The sequence below is a fragment of the Helianthus annuus genome, chromosome 3 (assembly GCF_002127325.2).
Source record: "Helianthus annuus cultivar XRQ/B chromosome 3, HanXRQr2.0-SUNRISE, whole genome shotgun sequence".
Lineage (NCBI taxonomy): Eukaryota > Viridiplantae > Streptophyta > Magnoliopsida > Asterales > Asteraceae > Helianthus > Helianthus annuus.
The window spans coordinates 113,186,644-113,202,982 of record NC_035435.2 but is presented as its reverse complement, the minus strand read 5'-3'; the positions used below and the strand labels follow the sequence as shown (position 1 = coordinate 113,202,982).

At 36.2% G+C, this 16,339-nt stretch overlaps 1 long non-coding RNA gene across 1 annotated transcript; it reads right to left on the bottom strand.

The window, feature by feature from the left end:
* Positions 1-11,927: 11,927 nt before the first annotated feature.
* On the bottom strand, positions 11,928-13,527 carry LOC118490612. The gene is made up of 2 exons (XR_004889551.1): positions 13,487-13,527; positions 11,928-12,082 (listed from the first exon to the last, which is right to left on the bottom strand). It is a non-coding gene; the product is annotated as an uncharacterized LOC118490612 (long non-coding RNA).
* Positions 13,528-16,339: the final 2,812 nt, after the last annotated feature.

The following is a 16,339-nucleotide window of genomic DNA, read 5'->3' as shown; positions in this document are numbered from 1 at the left end:
AAATTTTTACATTTAAATCCTCACTTAGGCATTTCAACAAACACCTAACGGGGCAGATTTTCCTACAATAATTACCAAGTTCGTGACGTGAAATTTAACATCTAATTTCACTTTATTTTCATAAAAGTTTATATTATCTTGACATCAATATTTCTGAATTACTTCCTAATTCAGATTTTGCTAAATTAAGAGTCAAAATCTCTAGTATTCACCAAGTTTCTTTTAGTTCTTTGTTCCCCACATGTAAACCCAAACTCTTACAAACATGACGTAAGGTTTTGACAAGGAATCACCTAGTGTTTAACCATAGACATCAAATTACTTCAAGATTCATTCATGCATTGCATATCTAGGCTAAATTTCAGTTTATCCTAGTTAACCCAAGATTCAAGATGGAACAAAGTATCAAGATTTTTCATACCTTTATGATCCTCACTACGAGGGGATCACTAATTCGTGTTTAGAACTTGATTTGAGACAGATTTGGGGCTTCAATTTAAAGGATTTTGGTGTGAAGCTAGGGTTTGAAGAACCCCCTTGTCGCCCCTCTTCTCTTGATCGACCAGACACACCAATTTTGGTGTGTTTGGTTTGGTTTTGTTACTATTAGTAACCAACTTTTCTAATTTGTCAATTTTAGTCCCCCAACTTTGTTTTGTTCTTAAGTTAATGTGTTTTAGGCATATCATGCATTATTTCAAGACTTGAACTTAACTAGGTTATGTTCCTAGTTAGTAATTTCTTGTTTATTAATTCTTTAAAATTTCAAGGTAAGGGTTTTTATTTTCGGGGTGTTACAAGTCCACCCCTCTTAAAAGGGTTTCGTCCCCGAAACCGAATTACGTACCGAATAAAAAAGGGTATAGCCGTTGCATCTCCTCTTCGGATTCCCATGTGGTATCCGCCCCTTTCTTGTGTTCCCATTTGACCCTCACTTGGTTGACCTTTCAATACTGGAGCGTGGGTCAACCTTTCTTTGAGCGTTTGAAAAGCTTCCTCTTGCTTAACGCCCCATACAAACTTTTCCTCCTTGCGAGTCAATTTGGTCAATGGCAAGGCAATTTTGGAGAAATCCTGTATGAATTTCCGATAATACCTCGCAAGCCCTAAAAAGCTTCGAATTTCTGAGGGGTTTCTTGGAGGGTTCCATTTTGACACCGCTTCCACCTTGGACGGATCCACTAGTACTCCATCGGTACTAATGATATGTCCAAGAAATTGCACCTCTCTTAGCCAGAAAGCGCACTTAGAAAATTTTGCATATAGCTTTTCTCGTCTGAGGGTGTCTAATACTTCCCGCAAATGACACACATGCTCAGCTTCATTCTTCGAATATACCAAAATGTCATCGATAAATACGATTACCGACTTATCTAGCATGGGTTTGCAAACCCGGTTCATGAGGTCCATGAAAGCCGCGGGTGCATTTGTCAATCCAAAGGGCATTACAAGGAACTCATAATGCCCGTACCGTGTACGAAAGGCCGTCTTCGGTACGTCTTCCTCCTTTACTTTCAATTGGTGATAACCAGATCGAAGATCAATTTTGGAGAACCAACTTGCTCCTTGTAATTGGTCAAATAAATCATCAATTCTTGGAAGTGGGTATCGATTCTTCACCGTGAGTTTGTTTAACTCTCGGTAATCGATACACATGCGCATACTGCCATCCTTCTTTTTCACGAATAAGACTGGTGCGCCCCACGGAGACACACTCGGTCGGATAAACCCCTTGTCAAGAAATTCCTGAATTTGAGACATCAATTCTTGTAACTCCGACGGTGCAAGTTGGTATGGCGCCTTGGCCACGGGTTTCGCGCCCGGAATCAACTCGATTCCGAACTCTACCTCCCGTTCTGGTGGTATCCCCGGTAGCTCTTCCGGGAACACGTCTTCATAATCTCGCACGACCGGTACATTCTCAATTTTGAGGGGTTCTTTTTCCGTTTCGCTTGCATATACCATATAGGCCTTGCATCCATGTTTCATGAGTTTACGGGCTTCTAGCATTGTGCATATCACCGGGTTACCTCCCTTTTCTCCATATATCGTAACTTGTTTTCCGCTAGGAGACATTAGTTTTATTTCCTTTCGGAAACAAACCACTTTCGCGTGGTAACGGGATAGCCAATCCATTCCCACTACCACTTGAAATTCTCCCATCGACATCGGAATCAAGTCTATTGCGTATTCCTCGTCATCAATGTTCATCGTACAGTTTTCACATACATCGCAAACAATAAAGCTTTTGTTATTACCTATCTCTACTTCTAAGGGCATAGGTAATTTTGTTAGAACAAATGAAGGGTGCCGAATAAACCCATATGAAACAAAGGATTTATTCGCACCAGTATCAAATAACACACGTGCGGGAATTGAGTTTACAATAAATATACCTGAGACCACGTCAGGTTCGACCTTTGCTTCAGCAGCGGTCAGTTGGAAAGATCTTGCTTTGGCTTTTGAGGCTTCACCTTTCGAGTCTTGCCCTTCTTTCTTTCCAATCAGTTCCGGGCACTCCGATCTTTTGTGACCCGTTCGGTAACAGTTGTAACAAACGGTCACTTTCTCCGGGCATGCTATAGCCATATGTCCCGTTTTTCGACATATGGGACAGGGCTTATCTTTGAAGCGACATTCACCCTTATGATTCTTGCCACAGATTTTGCAACTTGGTGTACCGCCCTTTGTATCTTATTTCTTCACTGTTTCATTCGTTCTTGCTTTCTTGGTAGGGCTTGGATTTACGTCTTGTGTCCTTCGTTCACCCCGTTCTATACTCTTTTTCAGCTCGATCTCCCTTTCTCGAGCGGCATTGACAATCTCGGTAAGGGTCTCGTACTTTGAAGGGGTTATGAACTCCCTATACTCTGCGCTTAGCATGTTATGGTAGTAATAAACCTTTTGCTCTTCATTCGTTATCAGATCGTCACAAAACTTCATCTTGTCCATAAACATCCCCGTGATCTTGTCTATGGATTCACCTTTGTGTCTGAGTTGCATGAACTCTTCTTTGATCTTGTTTATAACCGCTTTGGGACTATGGTGTTTAAGAAACGGCGTCTTAAACTCCTCCCATGTCATGGCCTTAGCCGCTTCGCTTCCAATCTCCTTCTTTTTATTATCCCACCAGTCTTTCGCTTGACCTCTTAATTGACCCGTACCATAAGCTACGTAGTCATTCTCATCGCAATGAGTTCTCTCGAATACTCCCTTGATATCGCCTATCCATCGTTGACACACGATTGGACCAACCTCCCCATTATATATAGGTGGTTTACAAGCTATGAATTCCTTGTATGAACAAGGCTTTCGTTCCCCAGATTTTTCCTTTGCTAGATTCGAATTATCTTCTAGCTTCTTGATTCTCTCTTCTATTACTGATAAAACCGTGTTTTGAATTTTATCAATGAAGTTTGACAAACTGTTTTCGATCGCCTTTCCAACCTCTTCGGCAATCACTATCCTCATTTGTTCGGTGACTCTTGGCACCGCATCATCATTACCTCCATCCGCCATCTTTAATACTGAAATGTTTACATACATTGTTAAACATTTCATTTGTAACACATGTTTTACTTGTTTTGATTTAATCAAGTTCGTGACTTGACTCAATCATTCTTGTTTCATGCCTTTCTTGAGTGTGTTTACACACTCTTGATTCTATCGTTCTTGTTTCATGCTTTTCTTGTGTTTGAGTGTGTTTACACACTCCTTTCCATGCATATTTGTTCGTGAATTATTTCTATACTCTTTAAATTTTACTTAAGCAATTACTTTTACCGGATGTTGATCAAGCTTGAACCGAACACTTATTGGCAACCTTAAGCTCTGATTACCAACTTGTTACACCCAGTTTATAATATCAGATTTAACAACATGTAAGACTTACAATTTATGCTAAAAGTAGACTTTACAAAAACTTTCAAGATTTGAGAACCAACTAGTTACGACATTCACAAGCTTAACCTACCAAATCATGTTCAAAGTAAAACTACAAGTGTTTATTTTAGAACAAAACAAAAGATCAAGTGCGGAAGCGTAGTATTGTGTGTTCGGTTCGACTCGATTGCTTGATCATCATCCTTTACTTGAGTACCTGAAAACTAATATTTTAAACAGGCGTTAGCATTATGATTCTAAAATTTCACGTAATTAACCAGATTCGAACGCGTATTCAAGAAATTAAAAACAGAATCACACCAAACTGGGTTCCACCGTAACTTACGGTGACACCGTAAGTTACGGTGGCTTCTGGACAAATTGGAGCCTACCGTAAACCAGTAGGATCCCACCGTAACAGATTTGCAGGCCACCGTAAATTACGGTACCACCGTAATTTACGGTGAGCCCTGCACAAAAACCCCCTTGTTTCAAATGCAGTTTTGCTGATTCTTTTATGCGTCAAAACAGCTTAATTTCACATAATTTGTTAAGCGACTGGTCTAATTTCTCCATACATGTATTTTACTTATGATAATACTCAACTATTCTTATACGGGCATGTCTACGGAATTAACTTACAAACTAAATTACAAGGCTTTTTAGTTAGTCGTTTGTACTATTGTCATGCATCAAATCTAAACCTTAACTCCTATATTAAGAGCAAAGTTTCTTAATTTGCTTATGGTGTTCGCTACACGGCTTACACATCATGTAATTCACGCATTTTATATAATAGTGTCTTGCTTCGTGCTTATTACCAAAACTTGTTTGACCCGTTTGGGTGCTAAATTTACACACCATTAAGGATATGCAAGATTTCATGCTTTTCACTTGTTTTGACCCGTTTACTTGTTTAAGAAGCACAATCACTTTCGTGACACAATGTTCTATCCTATTTACCATGCTTTTCACTATAACATGAGAACAATAGTTAACCTTGATGTAACGAAGCAATAGTTTCGTACCTTTAGAGCACACCCTTTCCCCGTGGATTCCTTTCGGCTTGTCCGCTTGACGATCCGGACTCTTTGCCTAAAAATTTCAGTTTACAACATGTTTAGAACTCTTTTTATGACCACAATCACATCATTATGGACCATTATCAAATCTGCGTTTTTATCCAAATTTTTACATTTAAATCCTCACTTAGGCATTTCAACAAACACCTAACGGGGCAGATTTTCCTACAATAATTACCAAGTTCGTGACGTGAAATTTAACATCTAATTTCACTTTATTTTCATAAAAGTTTATATTATCTTGACATCAATATTTCTGAATTACTTCACTAATTCAGATTTTGCTAAATTAAGAGTCAAAATCTCTAGTATTCACCAAGTTTCTTTTAGTTCTTTGTTCCCCACATGTAAACCCAAACTCTTACAAACATGACGTAAGGTTTTGACAAGGAATCACCTAGTGTTTAACCATAGACATCAAATTACTTCAAGATTCATTCATGCATTGCATATCTAGGCTAAATTTCAGTTTATCCTAGTTAACCCAAGATTCAAGATGGAACAAAGTATCAAGATTTTTCATACCTTTATGATCCTCACTACGAGGGGATCACTAATTCGTGTTTAGAACTTGATTTGAGACAGATTTGGGGCTTCAATTTACAGGATGTTGGTGTGAAGCTAGGGTTTGAAGAACCCCCTTGTCGCCCCTCTTCTCTTGATCGACCAGACACACCAATTTTGGTGTGTTTGGTTTGGTTTTGTTACTATTAGTAACCAACTTTTCTAATTTGTCAAGTTTAGTCCCCCAACTTTGTTTTGTTCTTAAGTTAATGTGTTTTAGGCATATCATGCATTATTTCAAGACTTGAACTTAACTAGGTTATGTTCCTAGTTAGTAATTTCTTGTTTATTAATTCTTTAAAATTTCAAGGTAAGGGTTTTTATTTTCGGGGTGTTTACAGGAGTTATACCCAAGATTTATACCAGGAGGCTTTCTAGTTGAACCCTAAAGTTACAAAGTGAGTCATTCTCTTTTCTCACAGTTTGTGAGTCATTATTTTATCACCTTTTTGTGATACAGTTATATTTAAAAATGCTTTCCAAAATCCTAAATATTTATCAGTTATACTTACAGTGATTAAATTTTTGTATTTTGCAATAGTTGTCGGTATGAAAGGTTTTATACATTACTTGACCCTCTGTAACACTCTAGTTAATTTATATGTAAATACCATAATTAGATGTGTAGTTAAGACCACACATATTATATGAATGCGGGTTTATTTAAAACTTTTACAAATTATAACTTATTCTACATAACGTGATCGAAGTTCGTTGTTTAAAATTGACAACGTGGCGAAGTGCGGAAGCATGTAACTGTATCGTGTTCGGTTCTTCGTTGAGCTTGATCGTCTTCCGGCTTCCACAAAGTACCTACATTTCATAAAAACATGAACTGCTTTAGTCATACGGAAATTAAAACGTATCTAAATAAGTCCGGGAAACAAAACTGATCAAAAATACATTTTGTACAGGGCCCACCGTAAATTACGGTGGACACCGTAATTTACGGTAGTCCTTGTTTTGACTTGTTTCCATCGTAAATCAGGAGTGTTTCACCGTAACCATTTCAGGTCCACCGTAAATTATGGTGGCACCGTAATTTACGGTGGCACCTGCATCCCACCTTTCCATTTTGCCGTAATTTGACACGAAATCTTTCGTATCTTTCAAACCGCTTATCCGTTTGACCTACCGTTTCTTCCCACATGTTTATAATTTAATTCTCCATTATATGGAGTTAAGATCTAACATCCGGATTAAATAAAATTGAGACTTTTAAGCCTTCGGCTTATTATCTTTTTAACAATTTTCGACCCGACTATGTGATTATCAAACAAACATGTTTGTTTGACCACCATTCATCATAAACCCTTAAATTCTAATATTGTCAATCATATTCAGTACTGAGCACGGGTTTCTACACAATTATTTACCCGTTTTCGTTTAAAATCTTATTTTGACCCGTTAAGGGCATTTACGACCATTTTAGCACGGACGGTGCTCATTTCTCATGTATCTCATAGTTCTACCAATTTGTTATTAGCTAGACTTCCACCACAACTATGAATGTGGTGGATTTAACGAAATGGACAATTTATTCCGAGTTTAATCCTACGGATGTGATATTTTTGCGGCAACACACAATTTAAGCATTTAACTCTTGAAAGTTTATGTCTACAACTTACATGCGCGTCTAAAGGTTACAAGATCGTAAGATAAGTTCCTAAACAACATTTATAAGTTGTTCGCTCAATTTACCCTTCAAGGGCATTTTAGTCGACATTAGCCTCTCATTTACTACGAGGGGCTTTCACTACCTATTTGACCAAGTTTGTATGTTAACTATAATCGTATGCATACGTACCTGGCTAGGGTCAACATATAGACCCAATTTATACCTTGCTTTTATCATCACACTTGGTGTGGGCGAAATTAACTGAATCGCTAATCGCTCCTGTTAACACAAGACTTGACAATCGCATTAGTCGATATTGTCAAATAGTGTTATCACCACCATTTGACCCGTTCGGCCTATATGCCCAACGTTGCCTATTAAATCAAAAACATGGTTTTTGACTTCTAATTCATACATCCATCCCGTCCCGGATTTCATTACCGAATCCCCTTTTTGCCATAAACATGGTTTTTATCATCTTTATGTGTTCCGACTCGTATCAATCACGTCGGAAATCCATATTTTCAATATTAGCATTATTGCATCTATAACGTATAGAATGAACAAGTAATCTACACAATTATGTAAGTTTCACTTACCTTGCATCCGAGCTACGCTTTTCTTCCATGCTTGACTTGTTTGACCCGCTTTCACTCCAAGCTTCCACCTAGCTTATTACGCGTCAAACTATCATCATCGTTTTCAAGGTGGTTAGTTTAATCATATTCTAATACGATTATTCCACCTTATGCATTTCATATCAAAATTGCTATTTATCGTATTATAGGTCAGTTTGACCCTTTTAATAGTCAAATGCCCATTAGTATACTAATTTGCATTTTCGAGTTATCAACTAGTTTTAGCACTCATTAACTACTCGGTAGGCGTTATCTTTAGACCTCCGTTTTAACCAAAGTTCTAATCGCGTTTAACACATTTAGAACTCTCTTTAATCACTTTTTGCATAATAGTCGACACATCACAACTAGGTGTTTTAACTACAAAATTCTAGTTTGAGGCATTTCAACGAACACCTTAAGGGCAGAATTTTACATGTTTATTTATCATGTCTCTAGCTTATCTCTTACCCCAAATTTCACATAAATCAACCATCTTACAAAGTGGTTAACTTCTATAATTTCTGAATTCACTTCAAAATCGTCAATTTACACTAGATCAACAATCTATTTCCTAGTGTTCATCATATTAACATAAAACCCACTTATCACAATGTAGGGTAATTACCAATTCCCTATTTTTGACAACAGTTCATCAAATTTTCTACTAGGGTTTGTTTCTACACCAAGATATAATCATAATAACACTCATAGCTTCAAGATTCATTCCAGAATTTCGATTATGATTGTTCATCATAATCTCAAGGTATCACCAAATCATATATTTCAACATACCTTGTAATTCCCATGATTAGGTGATCACGATTTTGTGTTCATGCAGAGATTTGGCTCTTGATTTGGGCTTCAATTTGATCAAGTTGTGGAAGTTAGGGTTTGAGCTCCCTGAGCTTTCTCCTGGTCGACCTCACACACGCACACACTAGGTGTGGTGTGTTTTTATTTTTGTTGTTAGTAAATAAACCTTATTCCCAATTATCCAACTTTGGTCCTTCATGTTTCGTTAGTTATTAAGTTGATTATAACCTACTTATTTACAATCCATATTCCCTTTTTATTAACCGGGTCAAGCATTCCTAGTTAGCTTAGCGGGTTCGGGAATATTTATGACTAAGTTTAATTTAGGTCCCGTTAACTCGGGCCCTCTAAGCTTTTATTTCCTAAAAGCTTTTATTGACTTTTTGTTTAATATTAGGATTAATTATTTAAATCCTAATATTTACCGGTTAAATTTTACCACTAACGGTATTTTACCCATTCTTTTGTATTAACGAGGTTTAATTACTAAACCCGTTTTCGGGGTGTTACAAGTCTACCCCCCTTAAAGAGGTTTCGTCCTCGAAACCTTTTCTTACATAGTTCATTGAGTTCTAAACTCAATGCGTTTTGACTTGAGTAATTTCTTAAGCATTACTCATACTCTAACCAATTGTTAGTATTACCAGAAAAATTATGGTAATGTCTTTCCGGTTACAGAACCTCTACGTACCTGATACAACATAATGTGACTTGAAATAACGTAACTCCGTTATTTTTACTTGTTTAGTTAACTTAGCGATTTCCATCGCTTTTAGATATTATCGAACTCTTGGTGAATCCGTTACCTTGACCCGTTTAAAGGTCTTTAGTGAAGTCTTTCACTTTTAGCAACAATTTCTTCTGTTTTCGAAATTCATTTATTCGGTTTAGTTATACCGAATCTACCGCTTACAAGCAACCAGATTACTTAAATGACCTTTACCGCTCGCTTGGTTATAATGTGATTCCACTTCACATTGCATTTCTTGATCGTGATCATGTCACGCATGTTTAATTTATATCAACCTTTCATTTTCAAAAAAGATCATTTTTCGAATATATCGTCTTGCGCCTATCAGCGTCAAGACTTGAACCTTTTATGATTACTATTCAAATTCCTGTCAGAATTTATATTTATAAAAATATTATTTCTTACTAAATCTGAATTTTAGTCTAACGTTTTTCTCTTAACTATGTCAATTACTCATGTCAAGGGAATTGACAACCCCTAATTTATTGTTTTTCGTTCTCGTTTTACGCGAGGGATCGTGACAAGTTCCCTCACCTTACGCTATTGACCTGTAGGTTCTTTCACCTAACCTCGTAGGCTATTTTCTTAAGCTTTCGTCTCTTTAAGACGAGGCCCTTATGATCCCTTTGCTTTAGTTCATGACCCGTCGGTCATTTTGGCCCCTCCATTTTTCCTTAATTGACTCGTTTGACTCATTTTAGGTGAATTTTTATCACTTATGAATGTCAGACTTCGTTCTTTATTTGACCCGTCCAACTTTGAAATGGTTGAACGCAATTACCAAAATTTATATTTGCGAAGATTCTTATCATCTTTTAGTCATGACTCATATTCCGAGTCTTTTGACTTTCTACTTCGCGTTCCTGTTTCTCAGTCTACGCATGTGTTTAAATCCTTACCCACCAACTGGGTGTTTTACCGAAGTCGTTACTATTGCAACCCTTACGGTATGCATTATGACTTCGTTTTACTTTTATATTCCCACTTCGTTCTCAAATTTGGTGTTTTACAAAATCGGCCTGTTAAGAGTCTTATTTGTATTCTTCGGGTTCGAGTGTAAGTACACTGCCTCCTAATGCATATCTTGATCATTTTACATGTTTATATTCTTCGGGTTCGAGTGTAAGTATCACTCCCTCCCAATATTTGTCTAAATCGTTTTACATGCTTGATGTTTTCTGGGTTCGAGTGTAAGTACACTCCCTCCCAATAGCTTGATGTTTTCTGGGTTCGAGTGTAAGTACACTCCCTCCTAATAGCTTGATGTTTTCTGGGTTCGAGTGTAAGTACACTCCCTCCCAATAGCTTGATGTTTTCTGGGTTCGAGTGTAAGTACACTCCCTCCCAATAGCTTGATGTTTTCTGGGTTCGAGTGTAAGTACACTCCCTCCCAATACTTGTCTAAATCATTTTACATGCTTGATGTTTTCTGGGTTCGAGTGTAAGTACACTCCCTCCCAATAGCTTGATGTTTTCTGGGTTCGAGTGTAAGTACACTCCCTCCCAATACTTGTCTAAATCATTTTACATGCTTGATGTTTTCTGGGTTCGAGTGTGAGTACACTCCCTCCCCATACTTGTCTAAATCATTTTACATGCTTGTTTGTCCCTTCACTCGGGCTCATTATCCTAATGTAATACGCTCCCGTCACTTGGTTGTGCGTTTACATTATTATCAAATATTTTGTTTATCTGATTCATTTGGGCACTTTTTAATTAGTCCCATTCACCCTGCCCTTACTACATCGGATGTAAACGTGTCCGCCATAAGAAGTTCATGGTAACATATGCCGCTACTTACTTGGCCAGAGTAAGCGTTTAACACATGACACGCATGACCTTTTTACAGTTTTCACATCACGCCCTATGTAAGTAATACCTCTATCTGTTTTTCTTGGAAACAATATCCCGGATAGGTTTTCTATTCAGGTCTTTCCAAGTTTTTTTTTTTATTTTACATATGCAACTTTTAAGTTCCTACTTATTGTTGCATATTACTATTTATGCTATTATTTAAAATGTGCACCTGGTACTGTTTTCCCCGACGGGCATTCTTTGCCATTAACTTTGTTCGCGGTCATTACGCGATTTAGTCCTCGGTGAGTATGCTCCTCTTGTCATACTTCGGACCGTTCCATCATCATATCCACAATTCGTTTGACTCTCGTCGTCTTCAAACGCGAGTGTCCTTCAATTAAAACATTCACAAAAGTTAGTAACGTCAACCTCAATAATCGCCCGTATTATAATACAAGGCTTTTTCTACTATACGCGTCAACGCGCGTATTTTCGTCAACTATTTCAGTCATTTTAATTGGGGTAACGCGTATCACACGATAGCCCTATGTGTTGTTTACAACACTTTAGCATACTAACTATTCACGTACTTGTACTTACCGGATTTGCGATCAAGCCTCGAACCGAACACTATTCTTTGTCAAGAGCATAAGGTTTAAGTCCAAGCATGGTTCCTCCCCACCATACTCGAATCTCTTAAACCAAGGCTCTGATACCAACTTGTAACACTCTAGTTAATTTATACGTAAATACCATAATTAGATGTGTAGTTAAGACCACACATATTATATGAATGCGGGTTTATTTAAAACTTTTACAAATTATAAATTATTCTACATAACGTGATCGAAGTTCGTTGTTTAAAATTGACAACGTGGCGAAGTGCGGAAGCATGTAACTGTATCGTGTTCGGTTCTTCGTTGAGCTTGATCGTCTTCCGGCTTCCACAAAGTACCTACATTTCATAAAAACATGAAATGCTTTAGTCATACGGAAATTAAAACGTATCTAAATAAGTCCGGGAAACAAAACTGATCAAAAATACATTTTGTACAGGGCCCACCGTAAATTACGGTGGACACCGTAATTTACGGTGGTCCTTGTTTTGACTTGTTTCCATCGTAAATCAGGAGTGTTTCACCGTAACCATTTCAGGTCCACCGTAAATTACGGTGGCACCGTAATTTACGGTGGCACCTGCATCCCACCTTTCCATTTTGCCGTAATTTGACACGAAATCTTTCGTATCTTTCAAACCGCTTATCCGTTTGACCTACCGTTTCTTCCCACATGTTTATAATTTAATTCTCCATTATATGGAGTTAAGATCTAACATCCGGATTAAATAAAATTGAGAATTTTAAGCCTTCGGCTTATTATCTTTTTAACAATTTTCGACCCGACTATGTGATTATCAAACAAACATGTTTGTTTGACCACCATTCATCATAAACCCTTAAATTCTAATATTGTCAATCATATTCAGTACTGAGCACGGGTTTCTACACAATTATTTACCCGTTTTCGTTTAAAATCTTATTTTGACCCGTTAAGGGTATTTACGACCATTTTAGCACGGACGGTGCTCATTTCTCATGTATCTCATAGTTCCACCAATTTGTTATTAGCTAGACTTCCACCACAACTATGAATGTGGTGGATTTAACGAAATGGACAATTTATTCCGAGTTTAATCCTACGGATGTGATATTTTTGCGGCAACACACAATTTAAGCATTTAACTCTTGAAAGTTTATGTCTACAACTTACATGCGCGTCTAAAGGTTACAAGATCGTAAGATAAGTTCCTAAACAACCTTTATAAGTTGTTCGCTCAATTTACCCTTCAAGGGCATTTTAGTCGACATTAGCCTCTCATTTACTATGAGGGGCTTTCACTACCTATTTGACCAAGTTTGTATGTTAACTATAATCGTATGCATACGTACCTGGCTAGGGTCAACATATAGACCCAATTTATACCTTGCTTTTATCATCACACTTGGTGTGGGCGAAATTAACTGAATCGCTAATCGCTCCTGTTAACACAAGACTTGACAATCGCATTAGTCGATATTGTCAAATAGTGTTATCACCACCATTTGACCCGTTCGGCCTATATGCCCAACGTTGCCTATTAAATCAAAAACATGGTTTTTGACTTCTAATTCATACATCCATCTCGTCCCGGATTTCATTACCGAATCCCCTTTTTGCCATAAACATGGTTTTTATCATCTTTATGTGTTCCGACTCGTATCAATCACGTCGGAAATCCATATTTTCAATATTAGCATTATTGCATCTATAACGTATAGAATGAACAAGTAATCTACACAATTATGTAAGTTTCACTTACCTTGCATCCGAGCTACGCTTTTCTTCCATGCTTGACTTGTTTGACCCGCTTTCACTCCAAGCTTCCACCTAGCTTATTACGCGTCAAACTATCATCATCGTTTTCAAGGTGGTTAGTTTAATCATATTCTAATACGATTATTCCACCTTATGCATTTCATATCAAAATTGCTATTTATCGTATTATAGGTCAGTTTGACCCTTTTAATAGTCAAATGCCCATTAGTATACTAATTTGCATTTTCGAGTTATCAACTAGTTTTAGCACTCATTAACTACTCGGTAGGCGTTATCTTTAGACCTCCGTTTTAACCAAAGTTCTAATCGCGTTTAACACATTTAGAACTCTCTTTAATCACTTTTTGCATAATAGTCGAAACATCACAACTAAGTGTTTTAACTACAAAATTCTAGTTTCGAGCCTTCTTTGAGGCATTTCAACGAACACCTTAAGGGCAGAATTTTACATGTTTATTTATCATGTCTCTAGCTTATCTCTTACCCCAAATTTCACATAAATCAACCATCTTACAAAGTGGTTAACTTCTATAATTTCTGAATTCACTTCAAAATCGTCAATTTACACTAGATCAACAATCTATTTCCTAGTGTTCATCATATTAACATAAAACCCACTTATCACAATGTAGGGTAATTACCAATTCCCTATTTTTGACAACAGTTCATCAAATTTTCTACTAGGGTTTGTTTCTACACCAAGATATAATCATAATAACACTCATAGATTCAAGATTCATTCCAGAATTTCGATTATGATTGTTCATCATAATCTCAAGGTATCACCAAATCATATATTTCAACATACCTTGTAATTCCCATGATTAGGTGATCACGATTTTGTGTTCATGCAGAGATTTGGCTCTTGATTTGGGCTTCAATTTGATCAAGTTGTGGAAGTTAGGGTTTGAGCTCCCTGAGCTTTCTCCTGGTCGACCTCACACACGCACACACTAGGTGTGGTGTGTTTTTATTTTTGTTGTTAGTAAATAAACCTTATTCCCAATTATCCAACTTTGGTCCTTCATGTTTCGTTAGTTATTAAGTTGATTATAACCTACTTATTTACAATCCATATTCCCTTTTTATTAACCGGGTCAAGCATTCCTAGTTAGCTTAGCGGGTTCGGGAATATTTATGACTAAGTTTAATTTAGGTCCCGTTAACTCGGGCCCTCTAAGCTTTTATTTCCTAAAAGCTTTTATTGACTTTTTGTTTAATATTAGGATTAATTATTTAAATCCTAATATTTACCGGTTAAATTTTACCACTAACGGTATTTTACCCATTCTTTTGTATTAACGAGGTTTAATTACTAAACCCGTTTTCGGGGTGTTACACCCTCGTTACTATTGGCCAAAAAGTTAGCCAATAGTAGCATGACCACAAGCATAAGGGAAATCGTGCCCCGGTAGCCATAGCCTATAACTAATATTATTTTTACATTAAATCATTAATAAATTTAATGTATGATTGAAATAAATCTAAATGGTTTTTATATAAAACTAGAATTACGACCTGCCGCAATGCAGCAGGGATTATTTAGTTATAACTAAGTCGATTTAAGACGTGCACCTTATATTGAACCTGCCAAACGGGAAAAAAATAGATGATGTAAAAACGTTCACCCACACACCCACGTTACGTCGTGTTAACTCGTAAAATTTAGAACGAAATGTAAAAACGTTAACCAAAGACGCACGTTCCGATGTGTTAAGTCACAAAATTTAGAACGAAGTATAAAGCGAAAAATTTGCGGAAAACAAAAACTATAAAGGACCAAAGCTGAAAATAAGAAAAAAAGTTGTGAGGATTGATTGCAAAAGATAAAAAGTTTTGTGTTAAAAGTAAAAAAAACAAATAGTTTTGGATTAAAAGTAATTTATGAAATACTTTTGGGTGAAAAGTAAAAACATTAATTTTTTTTAAAAACCCCCGAAAGCCAAGGTTTTAACAACCATATGCATAACCATTTTGTGTTTAAAAAACCCCAAAGCCAAGATTACCACACGTAAGTAAAAAAAATCAAAGTGATTAAATTGCAAAAGATGAAAACTTTTGAACTAGAAGTGAAAAATCAAATTAATCAAAGTGGTTAAATCGTAGAAGATAGAAACTTTTGAATTAGAAGTGAAAAATCAAAAGGGTTAAATACAAAGATTAAAACTTTAAACTTAAATTGTCAAATATTAAAACTTTAGGGTTAAAAGGAAACAAAGATTAAACTTTAAACTTAAATTGTTAAAGATAAAAACTTTAGGGTTACAAAGGAAAATTCTAGTTTTTTTTTGGAAAACCCCCTAAGCACATGTTACAATACATGTATGCATATTCAAGTTGCTTATTTATATGTTAATAATAGAGCTTTATTAATTATTAAAATATATATTAAATAAAATATATTTAATAAACCTAAATTACTATTAACACTATAAAATAATGTTTAGTCCATAAATGTATACCATAATAAAATAGTCAAATATTATATTTTTAATCTTAGTCATGTTTATATAATAAATAATAATAATACAATTATTTAATTAATATATTATATTTGATAAAGTTATAGTTATGAATTTGACAGAAAATGATATATTTCATTTTCTGGGCTAATTGGTTTTGTGTCATAGAAAATATATTTGACATAGTAATGTCATGGGACACTACTAAGTTCAGAGTCACTAGTTGAGAGAATGACCAACAATGATATAACTAGAAATATGATCAGAGTCACTAGTTGAGAGAATGATCAACAGTGACATGACCAAAGGCACTGGTTGAGAGAATGATCAACAGTGTTATGACCAGAATCACTAGTTGAAAGAATGATCAACAG